Below are 20,563 nucleotides of genomic sequence, written 5' to 3'. Positions count from 1 at the left end.
ATACTGCGTGGTACCCATCGCATGGGTCCCAAATCTCCAGGTTCAAGGGCATCTTGCTACATCGAAAACATGCATGAGAAACCCAGAAGATGGTACACCGTGTGATGGGGAAAGGTTTCTAAAACGCACCTCATTTCTCATCTCCTTGTGCTCGGGTTCGCCATTCCAGCCACTTTACTAGCAATCTCCCTACTTGGAGCATCAGCACCTTTAACCTCCTGTTCCGTACAGGTTGCAATTTGTCCTGAGGATGAACGGGAAGACTTGGAACCAATGAGAGACTAGCTCTTGGTGTTGGGACATGCAGAGGTCACTCTATTTTCCCATCAGGAAGAAGAATTAACCACAGGCTCATCCTGCCCCCCGGAACCAGAACAGGGCCTGAAGCCACCCTGCGGTTTGCGGCCATCTCCCAAAAAGGCGAGTTGTAAAATGGAGGTTCAGGGCACTGCAATTCACAAACCTGCAGAGTTATAAATGATAACTCTCGTCCACAAATATATTAAGGGAAGGCAAAGAAGAGGATTTGAAATCAAGGCAGAATTGCAGGAAACAAATTTCAGGAGGTAGATTCGAATCGCCTTTAAAGCACATGAAAAGCGGCAAAACGTTGACAATGATGCCCTTGGCCAAAAAGGGCGTATGCCTTTTTTCCTGAATATTTTCAAGAAAAAACGCATACGCCCTTTTTGGCCAACCAAGCAACCTGGAAAGGCAAATCAGCGCTACAAAGAAGTCTCGCTTCCAATCGGTTAAAAGGGCCATGCTGAAAAAAGTGTCAAAACCAGAAATGCAGGACAGGCCATGGAGAAATGGGAGCCTTGCTACACTGATGGGCGGGATGTAAATTGCCAACAGCCACTCTGGAGAAGAGTACGGTGTGTCCTGAAACATCTAAAAAACACAGCTTAGAGAGCATAGGGCACTTCCACTCATGGGGGTATACATTGGGAAAATTAAAAATCAGCAAGACACAAGCACCCGAAAGTTTAGGGCTGCTCTGTTGACAAGGACCTCCACTTCATTCCACCTTCAATATCCCAGGAAAGAGAAAAATGGATAAAGGAGTTGTGGTCCTTATGTACAATGGAATATCACTCAGCCATGAAATCAATGTCATAAGGCTAGTAGCAGCATGATAAGTGGATTTAGGTACGACGATTCTAAGTGAAATAAGTCACACAGAAAAGGACACTTCTCATAAGGTATCACTGATAGAGGGAATGTAAAAACCGTTACACTTGAACTGAATTACAAAACAGAACGGAGTCACACATGCAGAAAACACACTATGGCTGCTTAACGGGAAAGGTGAGGTGGGGTGATACATAAAACAAGGGTTTCAAATTAGATCAGATACCGTTCCATAAACCCAATATGTAATAGACAAGATCTACTCCTTGCTCAGAGAACTGGACTCAACACGCCCTATTCACCGCACAAGAATATATGTGACTAGTAATAATCTTAAAACCTATGTATTGATATCTCTCTGTTAGTGTGTCAATTGGGTGTAAAGCGGCATAAACACAGCAGTGAAAAGCAGCTAAACCCCAGTATAAAAATAAATTACTTTGAAAAACCCATGAAACAAAGACAGTGAAAGAGAGCGAAATTCTTACACAATGCATTCAGGGGCTGTGATGCAACCTGGATTGACCATATCTAGACCCACAGCTGGATGAGACATAAGGGTGGACACTCTTGGGGCTGAGAGGTTTGGTGAGGTTGGGTGAGCAAACGCAGACCCTTTAAAGTAATACTGCGTGGTACCCATCGCATGGGTCCCAAATCTCCAGGTTCAAGGGCATCTTCCTACATCGAAAACATGCATGAGAAACCCTGAAGATGGTACACCGTGTGATGGGGAAAGGTTTCTAAAACGCACCTCATTTCTCATCTCCTTGTGCTCGGGTTCGCCATTCCAGCCACTTTACTAGCAATCTCCCTACTTGGAGCATCAGCACCTTTAACCTCCTGTTCCGTACAGGTTGCAATTTGTCCTGAGGATGAACGGGAAGACTTGGAACCAATGAGAGACTAGCTCTTGGTGTAGGGACAGGCACAGGTCACTCTATTTTCCCATCAGGAAGAAGAATTAACCACAGGCTCAGCCTGCCCCCCGGAACCAGAACAGGGCCTGAAGCCATCCTGCGCTTTGGCGGCCAGCTCCCTAAAAAGCGAGTTGTAAAATGGAGCTTCAGGGCACTGCAATTCACAAACCTGCAGAGTTATAAATGATAACTCTCGTCCACAAATATATTGAGGGAAGGCAAAGAAGAGGATATGAAATCAAGGCAGAATTGCAGGAAACAGATTTCAGGAGGTAGATTCGAATCGCCTTTAAAGCACATGAAAAGCTGCAAAACGTTGACAATGATGCCCTTGGCCAAAAAGGGCGTATGCGTTTTTTCCTGAATATATTCAGGAAAAAACGCATACGCCCTTTTTGGCCAACCAAGCAACCTGGAAAGGCAAATCAGCGCTATAAAGAAGACTCGCTTCCCATCGGTTAAAAGGGCCATGCTGAAAAAAGTGTCAAAACCAGAAATGCAGGACAGGCCATGGAGAAATGGGAGCCTTGCTACACTGATGGGCGGGATGTAAATTGCCAACAGCCACTCTGGAGAAGACTACGGTGTGTCCTGAAATATCTAAACAACACAGCTTAGAGAGCATAGGGCACTTCCACTCATGGGGGTATAAATTGGGAAAATGAAAAATCAGCAAGACACAAGCACCCCAAAGTTTAGGGCTGCTCTGTTGACAAGGACCTCAACTTCATTCCACCTTCAATATCCCAGGAAAGAGAAAAATGGATAAAGGAGTTGTGGTCCTTATGTACAATGGAATATCACTCAGCCATGAAATCAATGTCATAAGGCTAGTAGCAGCATGATGAGTGGATTTAGGTACGACGATTCTAAGTGAAATAAGTCACACAGAAAAGGACACTTCTCATAAGGTATCACTGATAGAGGGAATGTAAAAACCGTTACACTTGAACTGAATTACAAAACAGAACGGAGTCACACATGCAGAAAACACACTATGGCTGCTTAACGGGAAAGGTGAGGTGGGGTGATACATAAAACAAGGGTTTCAAATTAGCTCAGATACCGTTCCATAAACCCAATATGTAATAGACAAGACCTACTCCTTGCTCAGAGAACTGGACTCAACACGCCCTATTCACCGCACAAGAATATATCTGACTAGTAATAATCTTAAAACCTATGTATTGATATCTCTCTCTTAGTGTGTCAAGTGGGTGTAAAGCGGCATAAACACAGCAATGAAAAGCAGCTAAACCCCATTATAAAAATAAATTACTTCGAAAAACCCATGAAACAAAGACAGTGAAAGAGAGCGAAATTCTTACACAAGGCGTTCAGGGGCTGTGATGCAACCTGGATTGACCATATCTAGACCCACAGCTGGAGGAGACATAAGGGTGGACACTCTTGGGGCTGAGAGGTTTGGTGAGGTTGGGTGAGCAAACGCAGACCCTTTAAAGTAATACTGCGTGGTACCCATCGCATGGGTCCCAAATCTCCAGGTTCAAGGGCATCTTCCTACATCGAAAACATGCATGAGAAACCTTGAAGATGGTACACCGTGTGATGGGGAAAGGTTTCTAAAACGCACCTCATTTCTCATCTCCTTGTGCTCGGGTTCGCCATTCCAGCCACTTTACTAGCAATCTCCCTACTTGGAGCATCAGCACCTTTAACCTCCTGTTCCGTACAGGTTGCAATTTGTCCTGAGGATGAACGGGAAGACATGGAACCAATGAGAGACTAGCTCTTGGTGTTGGGACATGCAGAGGTCACTCTATTTTCCCATCAGGAAGAAGAATTAACCACAGGCTCATCCTGCCCCCCGGAACCAGAACAGGGCCTGAAGCCATCTAGTGCTTTTGCGGCCAGCTCCCAAAAAAGCGAGTTGTAAAATGGAGCTTCAGGGCACTGCAATTCACAAACCTGCAGAGTTATAAATGATAACTCTCGTCCACAAATATATTGAGGGAAGGCAAAGAAGAGGATTTGAAATCAAGGCAGAATTGCAGGAAACAGATTTCAGGAGGTAGATTCGAATCGCCTTTAAAGCACATGAAAAGCGGCAAAACGTTGACAATGATGCCCTTGGCCAAAAAGGACGTATGCGTTTTTTCCTGAATATATTCAGGAAAAAACGCATACGCCCTTTTTGGCCAACCAAGCAACCTGGAAAGGCAAATCAGCGCTACAAAGAAGACTCGCTTCCCATCGGTCAAAAGGGCCATGCTGAAAAAAGTGTCAAAACCAGAAATACAGGAAAGGCCATGGAGAAATGGGAGCCCTGCTACACTGATGGGTGGGATGTAAATTGCCAACAGCCACTCTGGAGAAGTGTACTGTGAGTCCTGAAACGTCTAAAAAGCAAAGCTTAGAGAGCATAGTGCACTTCCACTCATGGGGGTATACATTGGGAAAATTAAAAATCAGCAAGACACAAGCACCCCAAAGTTTAGGGCTGCTCTCTTGACAAGGACCTCCACTTCATTCCACCTTCAATATCCCAGGAAAGAGAAAAATGGATAAAGAAGTTGTGGTCCTTATATACAATGGAATATCACTCAGCCATGAAATCAATGTCATAAGGCTAGTAGCAGCATGATGAGTGGATTTAGGTACGACGATTCTAAGTGAAATAAGTCACACAGAAAAGGACACTTCTCATAATGTATCACTTATAGAGGGAATGTAAAAACCGTTACACTTGAACTGAATTACAAAACAGAACAGAGTCACACATGCAGAAAACACACTATGGCTGCTTAACGGGAAAGGTGAGGTGGGGTGATACATAAAACAAGGGTTTCAAATTAGCTCAGATACCGTTCCATAAACCCAATATGTAATAGACAAGACCTACTCCTTGCTCAGAGAACTGGACTCAACACGCCCTATTCACTGCACAAGAATATATCTGACTAGTAATAATCTTAAAACCTATGTATTGATATCTCTCTGTTAGTGTGTCAAGTGGGTGTAAAGTGGCATAAACACAGCAGTGAAAAGCAGCTAAACCCCATTATAAAAATAAATTACTTCGAAAAACCCATGAAACAAAGACAGTGAAAGAGAGCGAAATTCTTACACAATGCGTTCAGGGGCTGTGATGCAACCTGGATTGACCATATCTAGACCCACAGCTGGATGAGACATAAGGGTGGACACTCTTGGGGCTGAGAGGTTTGGTGAGGTTGGGTGAGCAAACGCAGACCCTTGAAAGTAATACTGCGTGGTACCCATCGCATGGGTCCCAAATTTCCAGGTTCAAGGTCATCTTGCTACATCGAAAACATGCATGAGAAACACAGAAGATGGTACACCGTGTGATGGGGAAAGGTTTCTAAAACGCACCTCATTTCTCATCTCCTTGTGCTCGGGTTCGCCATTCCAGCCACTTTACTAGCAATCTCCCTACTTGGAGCATCAGCACCTTTAACCTCCTGTTCCGTACAGGTTGCAATTTGTCCTGAGGATGAACGGGAAGACATGGAACCAATGAGAGACTAGCTCTTGGTGTTGGGACATGCAGAGGTCACTCTATTTTCCCATCAGGAAGAAGAATTAACCACAGGCTCATCCTGCCCCCCGGAACCAGAACAGGGCCTGAAGCCACCCTGCGGTTTGCGGCCATCTCCCAAAAAGGCGAGTTGTAAAATGGAGGTTCAGGGCACTGCAATTCACAAACCTGCAGAGTTATAAATGATAACTCTCGTCCACAAATATATTGAGGGAAGGCAAAGAAGAGGATTTGAAATCAAGGCAGAATTGCAGGAAACAGATTTCAGGAGGTAGATTCGAATCGCCTTTAAAGCACATGAAAAGCGGCAAAACGTTGACAATGATGCCCTTGGCCAAAAAGGACGTATGCGTTTTTTCCTGAATATATTCAGGAAAAAACGCATACGCCCTTTTTGGCCAACCAAGCAACCTGGAAAGGCAAATCAGCGCTACAAAGAAGACTCGCTTCCCATCGGTCAAAAGGGCCATGCTGAAAAAAGTGTCAAAACCAGAAATACAGGAAAGGCCATGGAGAAATGGGAGCCCTGCTACACTGATGGGTGGGATGTAAATTGCCAACAGCCACTCTGGAGAAGTGTACTGTGAGTCCTGAAACGTCTAAAAAGCAAAGCTTAGAGAGCATAGTGCACTTCCACTCATGGGGGTATACATTGGGAAAATTAAAAATCAGCAAGACACAAGCACCCCAAAGTTTAGGGCTGCTCTCTTGACAAGGACCTCCACTTCATTCCACCTTCAATATCCCAGGAAAGAGAAAAATGGATAAAGAAGTTGTGGTCCTTATATACAATGGAATATCACTCAGCCATGAAATCAATGTCATAAGGCTAGTAGCAGCATGATGAGTGGATTTAGGTACGACGATTCTAAGTGAAATAAGTCACACAGAAAAGGACACTTCTCATAATGTATCACTTATAGAGGGAATGTAAAAACCGTTACACTTGAACTGAATTACAAAACAGAACAGAGTCACACATGCAGAAAACACACTATGGCTGCTTAACGGGAAAGGTGAGGTGGGGTGATACATAAAACAAGGGTTTCAAATTAGCTCAGATACCGTTCCATAAACCCAATATGTAATAGACAAGACCTACTCCTTGCTCAGAGAACTGGACTCAACACGCCCTATTCACTGCACAAGAATATATCTGACTAGTAATAATCTTAAAACCTATGTATTGATATCTCTCTGTTAGTGTGTCAAGTGGGTGTAAAGTGGCATAAACACAGCAGTGAAAAGCAGCTAAACCCCATTATAAAAATAAATTACTTCGAAAAACCCATGAAACAAAGACAGTGAAAGAGAGCGAAATTCTTACACAATGCGTTCAGGGGCTGTGATGCAACCTGGATTGACCATATCTAGACCCACAGCTGGATGAGACATAAGGGTGGACACTCTTGGGGCTGAGAGGTTTGGTGAGGTTGGGTGAGCAAACGCAGACCCTTGAAAGTAATACTGCGTGGTACCCATCGCATGGGTCCCAAATTTCCAGGTTCAAGGTCATCTTGCTACATCGAAAACATGCATGAGAAACACAGAAGATGGTACACCGTGTGATGGGGAAAGGTTTCTAAAACGCACCTCATTTCTCATCTCCTTGTGCTCGGGTTCGCCATTCCAGCCACTTTACTAGCAATCTCCCTACTTGGAGCATCAGCACCTTTAACCTCCTGTTCCGTACAGGTTGCAATTTGTCCTGAGGATGAACGGGAAGACTTGGAACCAATGAGAGACTAGCTCTTGGTGTAGGGACAGGCACAGGTCACTCTATTTTCCCATCAGGAAGAAGAATTAACCACAGGCTCAGCCTGCCCCCCGGAACCAGAACAGGGCCTGAAGCCATCCTGCGCTTTGGCGGCCAGCTCCCTAAAAAGCGAGTTGTAAAATGGAGCTTCAGGGCACTGCAATTCACAAACCTGCAGAGTTATAAATGATAACTCTCGTCCACAAATATATTGAGGGAAGGCAAAGAAGAGGATTTGAAATCAAGGCAGAATTGCAGGAAACAGATTTCAGGAGGTAGATTCGAATCGCCTTTAAAGCACATGAAAAGCGGCAAAACGTTGACAATGATGCCCTTGGCCAAAAAGGGCGTATGCGTTTTTTCCTGAATATATTCAGGAAAAAACGCATACGCCCTTTTTGGCCAACCAAGCAACCTGGAAAGGCAAATCAGCGCTACAAAGAAGACTCGCTTCCCATCGGTCAAAAGGGCCATGCTGAAAAAAGTGTCAAAACCAGAAATGCAGGACAGGCCATGGAGAAATGGGAGCCTTGCTACACTGATGGGCGGGATGTAAATTGCCAACAGCCACTCTGGAGAAGTGTACGGTGTGTCCTTAAACATCTAAACAACACAGCTTAGTGAGCATAGGGCACTTCCACTCATGGGGGTATAAATTGGGAAAATTAAAAATCAGCAAGACACAAGCACCCCAAAGTTTAGGGCTGCCCTGTTGACAAGGACCTCCACTTCATTCCACCTTCAATATCCCAGGAAAGAGAAAAATGGATAAAGGAGTTGTGGTCCTTATTTACAATGGAATATCACTCAGCCATGAAATCAATGTCATAAGGCTAGTAGCAGCATGATGAGTGGATTTAGGTACGACGATTCTAAGTGAAATAAGTCACACAGAAAAGGACACTTCTCATAAGGTATCACTGATAGAGGGAATGTAAAAACCGTTACACTTGAACTGAATTACAAAACAGAACAGAGTCACACATGCAGAAAACACACTATGGCTGCTTAACGGGAAAGGTGAGGTGGGGTGATACATAAAACAAGGGTTTCAAATTAGCTCAGATACCGTTCCATAAACCCAATATGTAATAGACAAGACCTACTCCTTGCTCAGAGAACTGGACTCAACACGCCCTATTCACCGCACAAGAATATATCTGACTAGTAATAATCTTAAAACCTATGTATTGATATCTCTCTGTTAGTGTGTCAAGTGGGTGTAAAGCAGCATAAACACAGCAGTGAAAAGCAGCTAAACCCCATTATAAAAATAAATTACTTTGAAAAACCCATGAAACAAAGACAGTGAAAGAGAGCAAAATTATTACACAATGCGTTCAGGGGCTGTGATGCAACCTGGATTGACCATATCTAGACCCACAGCTGGATGAGACATAAGGGTGGACACTCTTGGGGCTGAGAGGTTTGGTGAGGTTGGGTGAGCAAACGCAGACCCTTTAAAGTAATACTGCGTGGTACCCATCGCATGGGTCCCAAATCTCCAGGTTCAAGGGCATCTTCCTACATCGAAAACATGCATGAGAAACCTTGAAGATGGTACACCGTGTGATGGGGAAAGGTTTCTAAAACGCACCTCATTTCTCATCTCCTTGTGCTCGGGTTCGCCATTCCAGCCACTTTACTAGCAATCTCCCTACTTGGAGCATCAGCACCTTTAACCTCCTGTTCCGTACAGGTTGCAATTTGTCCTGAGGATGAACGGGAAGACTTGGAACCAATGAGAGACTAGCTCCTGGTGTAGGGACAGGCACAGGTCACTCTATTTTCCCATCAGGAAGAAGAATTAACCACAGGCTCAGCCTGCCCCCCGGAACCAAAACAGGGCCTGAAGCCATCCTGCGCTTTTGCGGCCAGCTCCCTAAAAAGCGAGTTGTAAAATGGAGCTTCAGGGCACTGAAATTCACAAACCTGCAGAGTTATAAATGATAACTCTCGTCCACAAATATATTGAGGGAAGGCAAAGAAGAGGATTTGAAATCAAGGCAGAATTGCAGGAAACAGATTTCAGGAGGTAGATTCGAATCGCCTTTAAAGCACATGAAAAGCGGCAAAACGTTGACAATGATGCCCTTGGCCAAAAAGGGCGTATGCGTTTTTTCCTGAATATATTCAGGAAAAAACGCATACGCCCTTTTTGGCCAACCAAGCAACCTGGAAAGGCAAATCAGCGCTACAAAGAAGTCTCGCTTCCAATCGGTTAAAAGGGCCATGCTGAAAAAAGTGTCAAAACCAGAAATACAGGAAAGGCCATGGAGAAATGGGAGCCGTGCTACACTGATGGGTGTGATGTAAATTGCCAACAGCCACTCTGGAGAAGTGTACGGTGAGTCCTGAAACGTCTAAAAAGCAAAGCTTAGAGAGCATAGGGCACTTCCACTCATGGGGGTATACATTGGGAAAATTAAAAATCAGCAAGACACAAGCACCCCAAAGTTTAGGGCTGCTCTCTTGACAAGGACCTCCACTTCATTCCACCTTCAATATCCCAGGAAAGAGAAAAATGGATAAAGAAGTTGTGGTCCTTATATACAATGGAATATCACTCAGCCATGAAATCAATGTCATAAGGCTACTAGCAGCATGATGAGTGGATGTAGGTATGACGATTCTAAGTGAAATAAGTCACACAGAAAAGGACACTTCTCATAATGTATCACTTATAGAGGGAATGTAAAAACCGTTACACTTGAACTGAATTACAAAACAGAACAGAGTCACACATGCAGAAAACACACTATGGCTGCTTAACGGGAAAGGTGAGGTGGGGTGATACATAAAACAAGGGTTTCAAATTAGCTCAGATACCGTTCCATAAACCCAATATGTAATAGACAAGACCTACTCCTTGCTCAGAGAACTGGACTCAACACGCCCTATTCACTGCACAAGAATATATCTGACTAGTAATAATCTTAAAACCTATGTATTGATATCTCTCTGTTAGTGTGTCAAGTGGGTGTAAAGTGGCATAAACACAGCAGTGAAAAGCAGCTAAACCCCATTATAAAAATAAATTACTTCGAAAAACCCATGAAACAAAGACAGTGAAAGAGAGCGAAATTCTTACACAATGCGTTCAGGGGCTGTGATGCAACCTGGATTGACCATATCTAGACCCACAGCTGGATGAGACATAAGGGTGGACACTCTTGGGGCTGAGAGGTTTGGTGAGGTTGGGTGAGCAAACGCAGACCCTTGAAAGTAATACTGCGTGGTACCCATCGCATGGGTCCCAAATTTCCAGGTTCAAGGTCATCTTGCTACATCGAAAACATGCATGAGAAACACAGAAGATGGTACACCGTGTGATGGGGAAAGGTTTCTAAAACGCACCTCATTTCTCATCTCCTTGTGCTCGGGTTCGCCATTCCAGCCACTTTACTAGCAATCTCCCTACTTGGAGCATCAGCACCTTTAACCTCCTGTTCCGTACAGGTTGCAATTTGTCCTGAGGATGAACGGGAAGACATGGAACCAATGAGAGACTAGCTCTTGGTGTTGGGACATGCAGAGGTCACTCTATTTTCCCATCAGGAAGAAGAATTAACCACAGGCTCATCCTGCCCCCCGGAACCAGAACAGGGCCTGAAGCCACCCTGCGGTTTGCGGCCATCTCCCAAAAAGGCGAGTTGTAAAATGGAGGTTCAGGGCACTGCAATTCACAAACCTGCAGAGTTATAAATGATAACTCTCGTCCACAAATATATTGAGGGAAGGCAAAGAAGAGGATTTGAAATCAAGGCAGAATTGCAGGAAACAGATTTCAGGAGGTAGATTCGAATCGCCTTTAAAGCACATGAAAAGCGGCAAAACGTTGACAATGATGCCCTTGGCCAAAAAGGACGTATGCGTTTTTTCCTGAATATATTCAGGAAAAAACGCATACGCCCTTTTTGGCCAACCAAGCAACCTGGAAAGGCAAATCAGCGCTACAAAGAAGACTCGCTTCCCATCGGTCAAAAGGGCCATGCTGAAAAAAGTGTCAAAACCAGAAATACAGGAAAGGCCATGGAGAAATGGGAGCCCTGCTACACTGATGGGTGGGATGTAAATTGCCAACAGCCACTCTGGAGAAGTGTACTGTGAGTCCTGAAACGTCTAAAAAGCAAAGCTTAGAGAGCATAGTGCACTTCCACTCATGGGGGTATACATTGGGAAAATTAAAAATCAGCAAGACACAAGCACCCCAAAGTTTAGGGCTGCTCTCTTGACAAGGACCTCCACTTCATTCCACCTTCAATATCCCAGGAAAGAGAAAAATGGATAAAGAAGTTGTGGTCCTTATATACAATGGAATATCACTCAGCCATGAAATCAATGTCATAAGGCTAGTAGCAGCATGATGAGTGGATTTAGGTACGACGATTCTAAGTGAAATAAGTCACACAGAAAAGGACACTTCTCATAATGTATCACTTATAGAGGGAATGTAAAAACCGTTACACTTGAACTGAATTACAAAACAGAACAGAGTCACACATGCAGAAAACACACTATGGCTGCTTAACGGGAAAGGTGAGGTGGGGTGATACATAAAACAAGGGTTTCAAATTAGCTCAGATACCGTTCCATAAACCCAATATGTAATAGACAAGACCTACTCCTTGCTCAGAGAACTGGACTCAACACGCCCTATTCACTGCACAAGAATATATCTGACTAGTAATAATCTTAAAACCTATGTATTGATATCTCTCTGTTAGTGTGTCAAGTGGGTGTAAAGTGGCATAAACACAGCAGTGAAAAGCAGCTAAACCCCATTATAAAAATAAATTACTTCGAAAAACCCATGAAACAAAGACAGTGAAAGAGAGCGAAATTCTTACACAATGCGTTCAGGGGCTGTGATGCAACCTGGATTGACCATATCTAGACCCACAGCTGGATGAGACATAAGGGTGGACACTCTTGGGGCTGAGAGGTTTGGTGAGGTTGGGTGAGCAAACGCAGACCCTTGAAAGTAATACTGCGTGGTACCCATCGCATGGGTCCCAAATTTCCAGGTTCAAGGTCATCTTGCTACATCGAAAACATGCATGAGAAACACAGAAGATGGTACACCGTGTGATGGGGAAAGGTTTCTAAAACGCACCTCATTTCTCATCTCCTTGTGCTCGGGTTCGCCATTCCAGCCACTTTACTAGCAATCTCCCTACTTGGAGCATCAGCACCTTTAACCTCCTGTTCCGTACAGGTTGCAATTTGTCCTGAGGATGAACGGGAAGACTTGGAACCAATGAGAGACTAGCTCTTGGTGTAGGGACAGGCACAGGTCACTCTATTTTCCCATCAGGAAGAAGAATTAACCACAGGCTCAGCCTGCCCCCCGGAACCAGAACAGGGCCTGAAGCCATCCTGCGCTTTGGCGGCCAGCTCCCTAAAAAGCGAGTTGTAAAATGGAGCTTCAGGGCACTGCAATTCACAAACCTGCAGAGTTATAAATGATAACTCTCGTCCACAAATATATTGAGGGAAGGCAAAGAAGAGGATTTGAAATCAAGGCAGAATTGCAGGAAACAGATTTCAGGAGGTAGATTCGAATCGCCTTTAAAGCACATGAAAAGCGGCAAAACGTTGACAATGATGCCCTTGGCCAAAAAGGGCGTATGCGTTTTTTCCTGAATATATTCAGGAAAAAACGCATACGCCCTTTTTGGCCAACCAAGCAACCTGGAAAGGCAAATCAGCGCTACAAAGAAGACTCGCTTCCCATCGGTCAAAAGGGCCATGCTGAAAAAAGTGTCAAAACCAGAAATGCAGGACAGGCCATGGAGAAATGGGAGCCTTGCTACACTGATGGGCGGGATGTAAATTGCCAACAGCCACTCTGGAGAAGTGTACGGTGTGTCCTTAAACATCTAAACAACACAGCTTAGTGAGCATAGGGCACTTCCACTCATGGGGGTATAAATTGGGAAAATGAAAAATCAGCAAGACACAAGCACCCCAAAGTTTAGGGCTGCCCTGTTGACAAGGACCTCCACTTCATTCCACCTTCAATATCCCAGGAAAGAGAAAAATGGATAAAGGAGTTGTGGTCCTTATTTACAATGGAATATCACTCAGCCATGAAATCAATGTCATAAGGCTAGTAGCAGCATGATGAGTGGATTTAGGTACGACGATTCTAAGTGAAATAAGTCACACAGAAAAGGACACTTCTCATAAGGTATCACTGATAGAGGGAATGTAAAAACCGTTACACTTGAACTGAATTACAAAACAGAACAGAGTCACACATGCAGAAAACACACTATGGCTGCTTAACGGGAAAGGTGAGGTGGGGTGATACATAAAACAAGGGTTTCAAATTAGCTCAGATACCGTTCCATAAACCCAATATGTAATAGACAAGACCTACTCCTTGCTCAGAGAACTGGACTCAACACGCCCTATTCACCGCACAAGAATATATCTGACTAGTAATAATCTTAAAACCTATGTATTGATATCTCTCTGTTAGTGTGTCAAGTGGGTGTAAAGCAGCATAAACACAGCAGTGAAAAGCAGCTAAACCCCATTATAAAAATAAATTACTTTGAAAAACCCATGAAACAAAGACAGTGAAAGAGAGCAAAATTATTACACAATGCGTTCAGGGGCTGTGATGCAACCTGGATTGACCATATCTAGACCCACAGCTGGATGAGACATAAGGGTGGACACTCTTGGGGCTGAGAGGTTTGGTGAGGTTGGGTGAGCAAACGCAGACCCTTTAAAGTAATACTGCGTGGTACCCATCGCATGGGTCCCAAATCTCCAGGTTCAAGGGCATCTTCCTACATCGAAAACATGCATGAGAAACCTTGAAGATGGTACACCGTGTGATGGGGAAAGGTTTCTAAAACGCACCTCATTTCTCATCTCCTTGTGCTCGGGTTCGCCATTCCAGCCACTTTACTAGCAATCTCCCTACTTGGAGCATCAGCACCTTTAACCTCCTGTTCCGTACAGGTTGCAATTTGTCCTGAGGATGAACGGGAAGACTTGGAACCAATGAGAGACTAGCTCCTGGTGTAGGGACAGGCACAGGTCACTCTATTTTCCCATCAGGAAGAAGAATTAACCACAGGCTCAGCCTGCCCCCCGGAACCAAAACAGGGCCTGAAGCCATCCTGCGCTTTTGCGGCCAGCTCCCTAAAAAGCGAGTTGTAAAATGGAGCTTCAGGGCACTGAAATTCACAAACCTGCAGAGTTATAAATGATAACTCTCGTCCACAAATATATTGAGGGAAGGCAAAGAAGAGGATTTGAAATCAAGGCAGAATTGCAGGAAACAGATTTCAGGAGGTAGATTCGAATCGCCTTTAAAGCACATGAAAAGCGGCAAAACGTTGACAATGATGCCCTTGGCCAAAAAGGGCGTATGCGTTTTTTCCTGAATATATTCAGGAAAAAACGCATACGCCCTTTTTGGCCAACCAAGCAACCTGGAAAGGCAAATCAGCGCTACAAAGAAGTCTCGCTTCCAATCGGTTAAAAGGGCCATGCTGAAAAAAGTGTCAAAACCAGAAATACAGGAAAGGCCATGGAGAAATGGGAGCCGTGCTACACTGATGGGTGTGATGTAAATTGCCAACAGCCACTCTGGAGAAGTGTACGGTGAGTCCTGAAACGTCTAAAAAGCAAAGCTTAGAGAGCATAGGGCACTTCCACTCATGGGGGTATACATTGGGAAAATTAAAAATCAGCAAGACACAAGCACCCCAAAGTTTAGGGCTGCTCTCTTGACAAGGACCTCCACTTCATTCCACCTTCAATATCCCAGGAAAGAGAAAAATGGATAAAGAAGTTGTGGTCCTTATATACAATGGAATATCACTCAGCCATGAAATCAATGTCATAAGGCTACTAGCAGCATGATGAGTGGATGTAGGTATGACGATTCTAAGTGAAATAAGTCACACAGAAAAGGACACTTCTCATAATGTATCACTTATAGAGGGAATGTAAAAACCGTTACACTTGAACTGAATTACAAAACAGAACAGAGTCACACATGCAGAAAACACACTATGGCTGCTTAACGGGAAAGGTGAGGTGGGGTGATACATAAAACAAGGGTTTCAAATTAGCTCAGATACCGTTCCATAAACCCAATATGTAATAGACAAGACCTACTCCTTGCTCAGAGAACTGGACTCAACACGCCCTATTCACCGCACAAGAATATATCTGACTAGTAATAATCTTAAAACCTATGTATTGATATCTCTCTGTTAGTGGGTCAAGTGGGTGTAAAGTGGCATAAACACAGCAGTGAAAAGCAGCTAAACCCCATTATAAAAATAAATTACTTCGAAAAACCCATGAAACAAAGACAGTGAAAGAGAGCGAAATCCTTACACAATGGGTTCAGGGGCTGTGATGCAAACTGGATTGGCCATATCTAGACCCACAGCTGGATGAGACATAAGGGTGGACACTCTTGGGGCTGAGAGGTTTGGTGAGGTTGGGTGAGCAAACGCAGACCCTTTAAAGTAATACTGCGTGGTACCCATCGCATAGGTCCCAAATTTCCAGGTTCAAGGGCATCTTGCTACATCGAAAACATGCATGAGAAACCCAGAAGATGGTACACCGTGTGATGGGGAAAGGTTTCTAAAACGCACCTCATTTCTCATCTCCTTGTGCTCGGGTTCGCCATTCCAGCCACTTTACTAGCAATCTCCCTACTTGGAGCATCAGCACCTTTAACCTCCTGTTCCGTACAGGTTGCAATTTGTCCTGAGGATGAACGGGAAGACTTGGAACCAATGAGAGACTAGCTCTTGGTGTAGGGACAGGCACAGGTCACTCTATTTTCCCATCAGGAAGAAGAATTAACCACAGGCTCAGCCTGCCCCCCGGAACCAGAACAGGGCCTGAAGCCATCCTGCGCTTTGGCGGCCAGCTCCCTAAAAAGCGAGTTGTAAAATGGAGCTTCAGGGCACTGCAATTCACAAACCTGCAGAGTTATAAATGATAACTCTCGTCCACAAATATATTGAGGGAAGGCAAAGAAGAGGATTTGAAATCAAGGCAGAATTGCAGGAAACAGATTTCAGGAGGTAGATTCGAATCGCCTTTAAAGCACATGAAAAGCGGCAAAACGTTGACAATGATGCCCTTGGCCAAAAAGGGCGTATGCGTTTTTTCCTGAATATATTCAGGAAAAAACGCATACGCCCTTTTTGGCCAACCAAGCAACCTGGAAAGGCAAATCAGCGCTACAAAGAAGACTCGCTTCCCATCGGTCAAAAGGGCCATGCTGAAAAAAGTGTCAAAACCAGAAATGCAGGACAGGCCATGGAGAAATGGGAGCCTTGCTAAACTGATGGGCGGGATGTAAATTGCCAACAGCCACTCTGGAGAAGTGTACGGTGTGTCCTGAAACATCTAAACAACACAGCTTAGTGAGCATAGGGCACTTCCACTCATGGGGGTATAAATTGGGAAAATTAAAAATCAGCAAGACACAAACACCCCAAAGTTTAGGGCTGCTCTGTTGACAAGAACCTCCACTTCATTCCACCTTCAATATCCCAGGAAAGAGAAAAATGGATAAAGGAGTTGTGGTCCTTATATACAATGGAATATCACTCAGCCATGAAATCAATGTCATAAGGCTAGTAGCAGCATGATGAGTGGATTTAGGTACGACGATTCTAAGTGAAATAAGTCACACAGAAAAGGACACTTCTCATAAGGTATCACTGATAGAGGGAATGTAAAAACCGTTACACTTGAACTGAATTACAAAACAGAACGGAGTCACACATGTAGAAAACACACTATGGCTGCTTAACGGGAAAGGTGAGGTGGGGTGATACATAAAACAAGGGTTTCAAATTAGCTCAGATACCGTTCCATAAACCCAATATATAATAGACAAGATCTACTCCTTGCTCAGAGAACTGGACTCAACACGCCCTATTCACCGCACAAGAATATATCTGATTAGTAATAATCTTAAAACCTATGTATTGATATCTCTCTGTTAGTGTGTCAATTGGGTGTAAAGCGGCATAAACACAGCAGTGAAAAGCAGCTAAACCCCACTATAAAAATAAATTACTTTGAAAAACCCATGAAACAAAGACAGTGAAAGAGAGCGAAATTCTTACACAATGCATTCAGGGGCTGTGATGCAACCTGGATTGACCATATCTAGACCCACAGCTGGATGAGACATAAGGGTGGACACTCTTGGGGCTGAGAGGTTTGGTGATGTTGGGTGAGCAAACGCAGACCCTTTAAAGTAATACTGCGTGGTACCCATCGCATGGGTCCCAAATCTCCAGGTTCAAGGGCATCTTCCTACATCGAAAACATGCATGAGAAACCCTGAAGATGGTACACCGTGTGATGGGGAAAGGTTTCTAAAACGCACCTCATTTCTCATCTCCTTGTGCTCGGGTTCGCCATTCCAGCCACTTTACTAGCAATCTCCCTACTTGGAGCATCAGCACCTTTAACCTCCTGTTCCGTACAGGTTGCAATTTGTCCTGAGGATGAACGGGAAGACTTGGAACCAATGAGAGACTAGCTCTTGGTGTAGGGACAGGCACAGGTCACTCTATTTTCCCATCAGGAAGAAGAATTAACCACAGGCTCAGCCTGCCCCCCGGAACCAGAACAGGGCCTGAAGCCATCCTGCACTTTGGCGGCCAGCTCCCTAAAAAGCGAGTTGTAAAATGGAGCTTCAGGGCACTGCAATTCACAAACCTGCAGAGTTATAAATGATAACTCTCGTCCACAAATATATTGAGGGAAGGCAAAGAAGAGGATTTGAAATCAAGGCAGAATTGCAGGAAACAGATTTCAGGAGGTAGATTCGAATCGCCTTTAAAGCACATGAAAAGCGGCAAAACGTTGACAATGATGCCCTTGGCCAAAAAGGGCGTATGCGTTTTTTCCTGAATATATTCAGGAAAAAACGCATACGCCCTTTTTGGCCAACCAAGCAACCTGGAAAGGCAAATCAGCGCTACAAAGAAGACTCGCTTCCCATCGGTTAAAAGGGCCATGCTGAAAAAAGTGTCAAAACCAGAAATGCAGGACAGGCCATGGAGAAATGGGAGCCTTGCTACACTGATGGGCGGGATGTAAATTGCCAACAGCCACTCTGGAGAAGACTACGGTGTGTCCTGAAATATCTAAAAAACACAGCTTAGAGAGCATAGTGCACTTCCACTCATGGGGGTATACATTGGGAAAATTAAAAATCAGCAAGACACAAGCACCCCAAAGTTTAGGGCTGCTCTCTTGACAAGGACCTCCACTTCATTCCACCTTCAATATCCCAGGAAAGAGAAAAATGGATAAAGAAGTTGTGGTCCTTATATACAATGGAATATCACTCAGCCATGAAATCAATGTCATAAGGCTAGTAGCAGCATGATGAGTGGATTTAGGTACGACGATTCTAAGTGAAATAAGTCACACAGAAAAGGACACTTCTCATAATGTATCACTTATAGAGGGAATGTAAAAACCGTTACACTTGAACTGAATTACAAAACAGAACAGAGTCACACATGCAGAAAACACACTATGGCTGCTTAACGGGAAAGGTGAGGTGGGGTGATACATAAAACAAGGGTTTCAAATTAGCTCAGATACCGTTCCATAAACCCAATATGTAATAGACAAGACCTACTCCTTGCTCAGAGAACTGGACTCAACACGCCCTATTCACTGCACAAGAATATATCTGACTAGTAATAATCTTAAAACCTATGTATTGATATCTCTCTGTTAGTGTGTCAAGTGGGTGTAAAGTGGCATAAACACAGCAGTGAAAAGCAGCTAAACCCCATTATAAAAATAAATTACTTCGAAAAACCCATGAAACAAAGACAGTGAAAGAGAGCGAAATTCTTACACAATGCGTTCAGGGGCTGTGATGCAACCTGGATTGACCATATCTAGACCCACAGCTGGATGAGACATAAGGGTGGACACTCTTGGGGCTGAGAGGTTTGGTGAGGTTGGGTGAGCAAACGCAGACCCATTAAAGTAATACTGCGTGGTACCCATCGCATGGGTCCCAAATCTCCAGGTTCAAGGGCATCTTGCTACATCGAAAACATGCATGAGAAACCCAGAAGATGGTACACCGTGTGATGGGGAAAGGTTTCTAAAACGCACCTCATTTCTCATCTCCTTGTGCTCGGGTTCGCTATTCCAGCCACTTTACTAGCAATCTCCCTACTTGGAGCATCAGCACCTTTAACCTCCTGTTCCGTACAGGTTGCAATTTGTCCTGAGGATGAACGGGAAGACTTGGAACCAATGAGAGACTAGCTCCTGGTGTAGGGACAGGCACAGGTCACTCTATTTTCCCATCAGGAAGAAGAATTAACCACAGGCTCAGCCTGCCCCCCGGAACCAAAACAGGGCCTGAAGCCATCCTGCGCTTTTGCGGCCAGCTCCCTAAAAAGCGAGTTGTAAAATGGAGCTTCAGGGCACTGAAATTCACAAACCTGCAGAGTTATAAATGATAACTCTCGTCCACAAATATATTGAGGGAAGGCAAAGAAGAGGATTTGAAATCAAGGCAGAATTGCAGGAAACAGATTTCAGGAGGTAGATTCGAATCGCCTTTAAAGCACATGAAAAGCGGCAAAACGTTGACAATGATGCCCTTGGCCAAAAAGGGCGTATGCGTTTTTTCCTGAATATATTCAGGAAAAAACGCATACGCCCTTTTTGGCCAACCAAGCAACCTGGAAAGGCAAATCAGCGCTACAAAGAAGTCTCGCTTCCAATCGGTTAAAAGGGCCATGCTGAAAAAAGTGTCAAAACCAGAAATACAGGAAAGGCCATGGAGAAATGGGAGCCGTGCTACACTGATGGGTGTGATGTAAATTGCCAACAGCCACTCTGGAGAAGTGTACGGTGAGTCCTGAAACGTCTAAAAAGCAAAGCTTAGAGAGCATAGGGCACTTCCACTCATGGGGGTATACATTGGGAAAATTAAAAATCAGCAAGACACAAGCACCCCAAAGTTTAGGGCTGCTCTCTTGACAAGGACCTCCACTTCATTCCACCTTCAATATCCCAGGAAAGAGAAAAATGGATAAAGAAGTTGTGGTCCTTATATACAATGGAATATCACTCAGCCATGAAATCAATGTCATAAGGCTACTAGCAGCATGATGAGTGGATGTAGGTATGACGATTCTAAGTGAAATAAGTCACACAGAAAAGGACACTTCTCATAAT

General features: G+C 44.3%; 1 long non-coding RNA gene across 1 annotated transcript in view; it reads right to left on the bottom strand.

Moving 5' to 3' along the window:
* Positions 1–19,519, bottom strand: part of LOC132358180 (uncharacterized) — a 456,965-nt gene extending 437,446 nt beyond the window's left edge. The window contains exon 1 of the long non-coding RNA XR_009500469.1: positions 19,487–19,519. This is a non-coding gene — a long non-coding RNA (uncharacterized LOC132358180). The remainder of the gene's footprint in view (positions 1–19,486) is intronic.
* Positions 19,520–20,563: the final 1,044 nt, after the last annotated feature.

This window comes from Balaenoptera ricei (assembly GCF_028023285.1).
Source record: "Balaenoptera ricei isolate mBalRic1 chromosome 4 unlocalized genomic scaffold, mBalRic1.hap2 SUPER_4_unloc_14, whole genome shotgun sequence".
In the NCBI taxonomy this organism is placed as follows: domain Eukaryota; kingdom Metazoa; phylum Chordata; class Mammalia; order Artiodactyla; family Balaenopteridae; genus Balaenoptera; species Balaenoptera ricei.
Note: the sequence above shows the minus strand (reverse complement) of the source record. Positions and strands in the feature narration are given on the sequence as shown.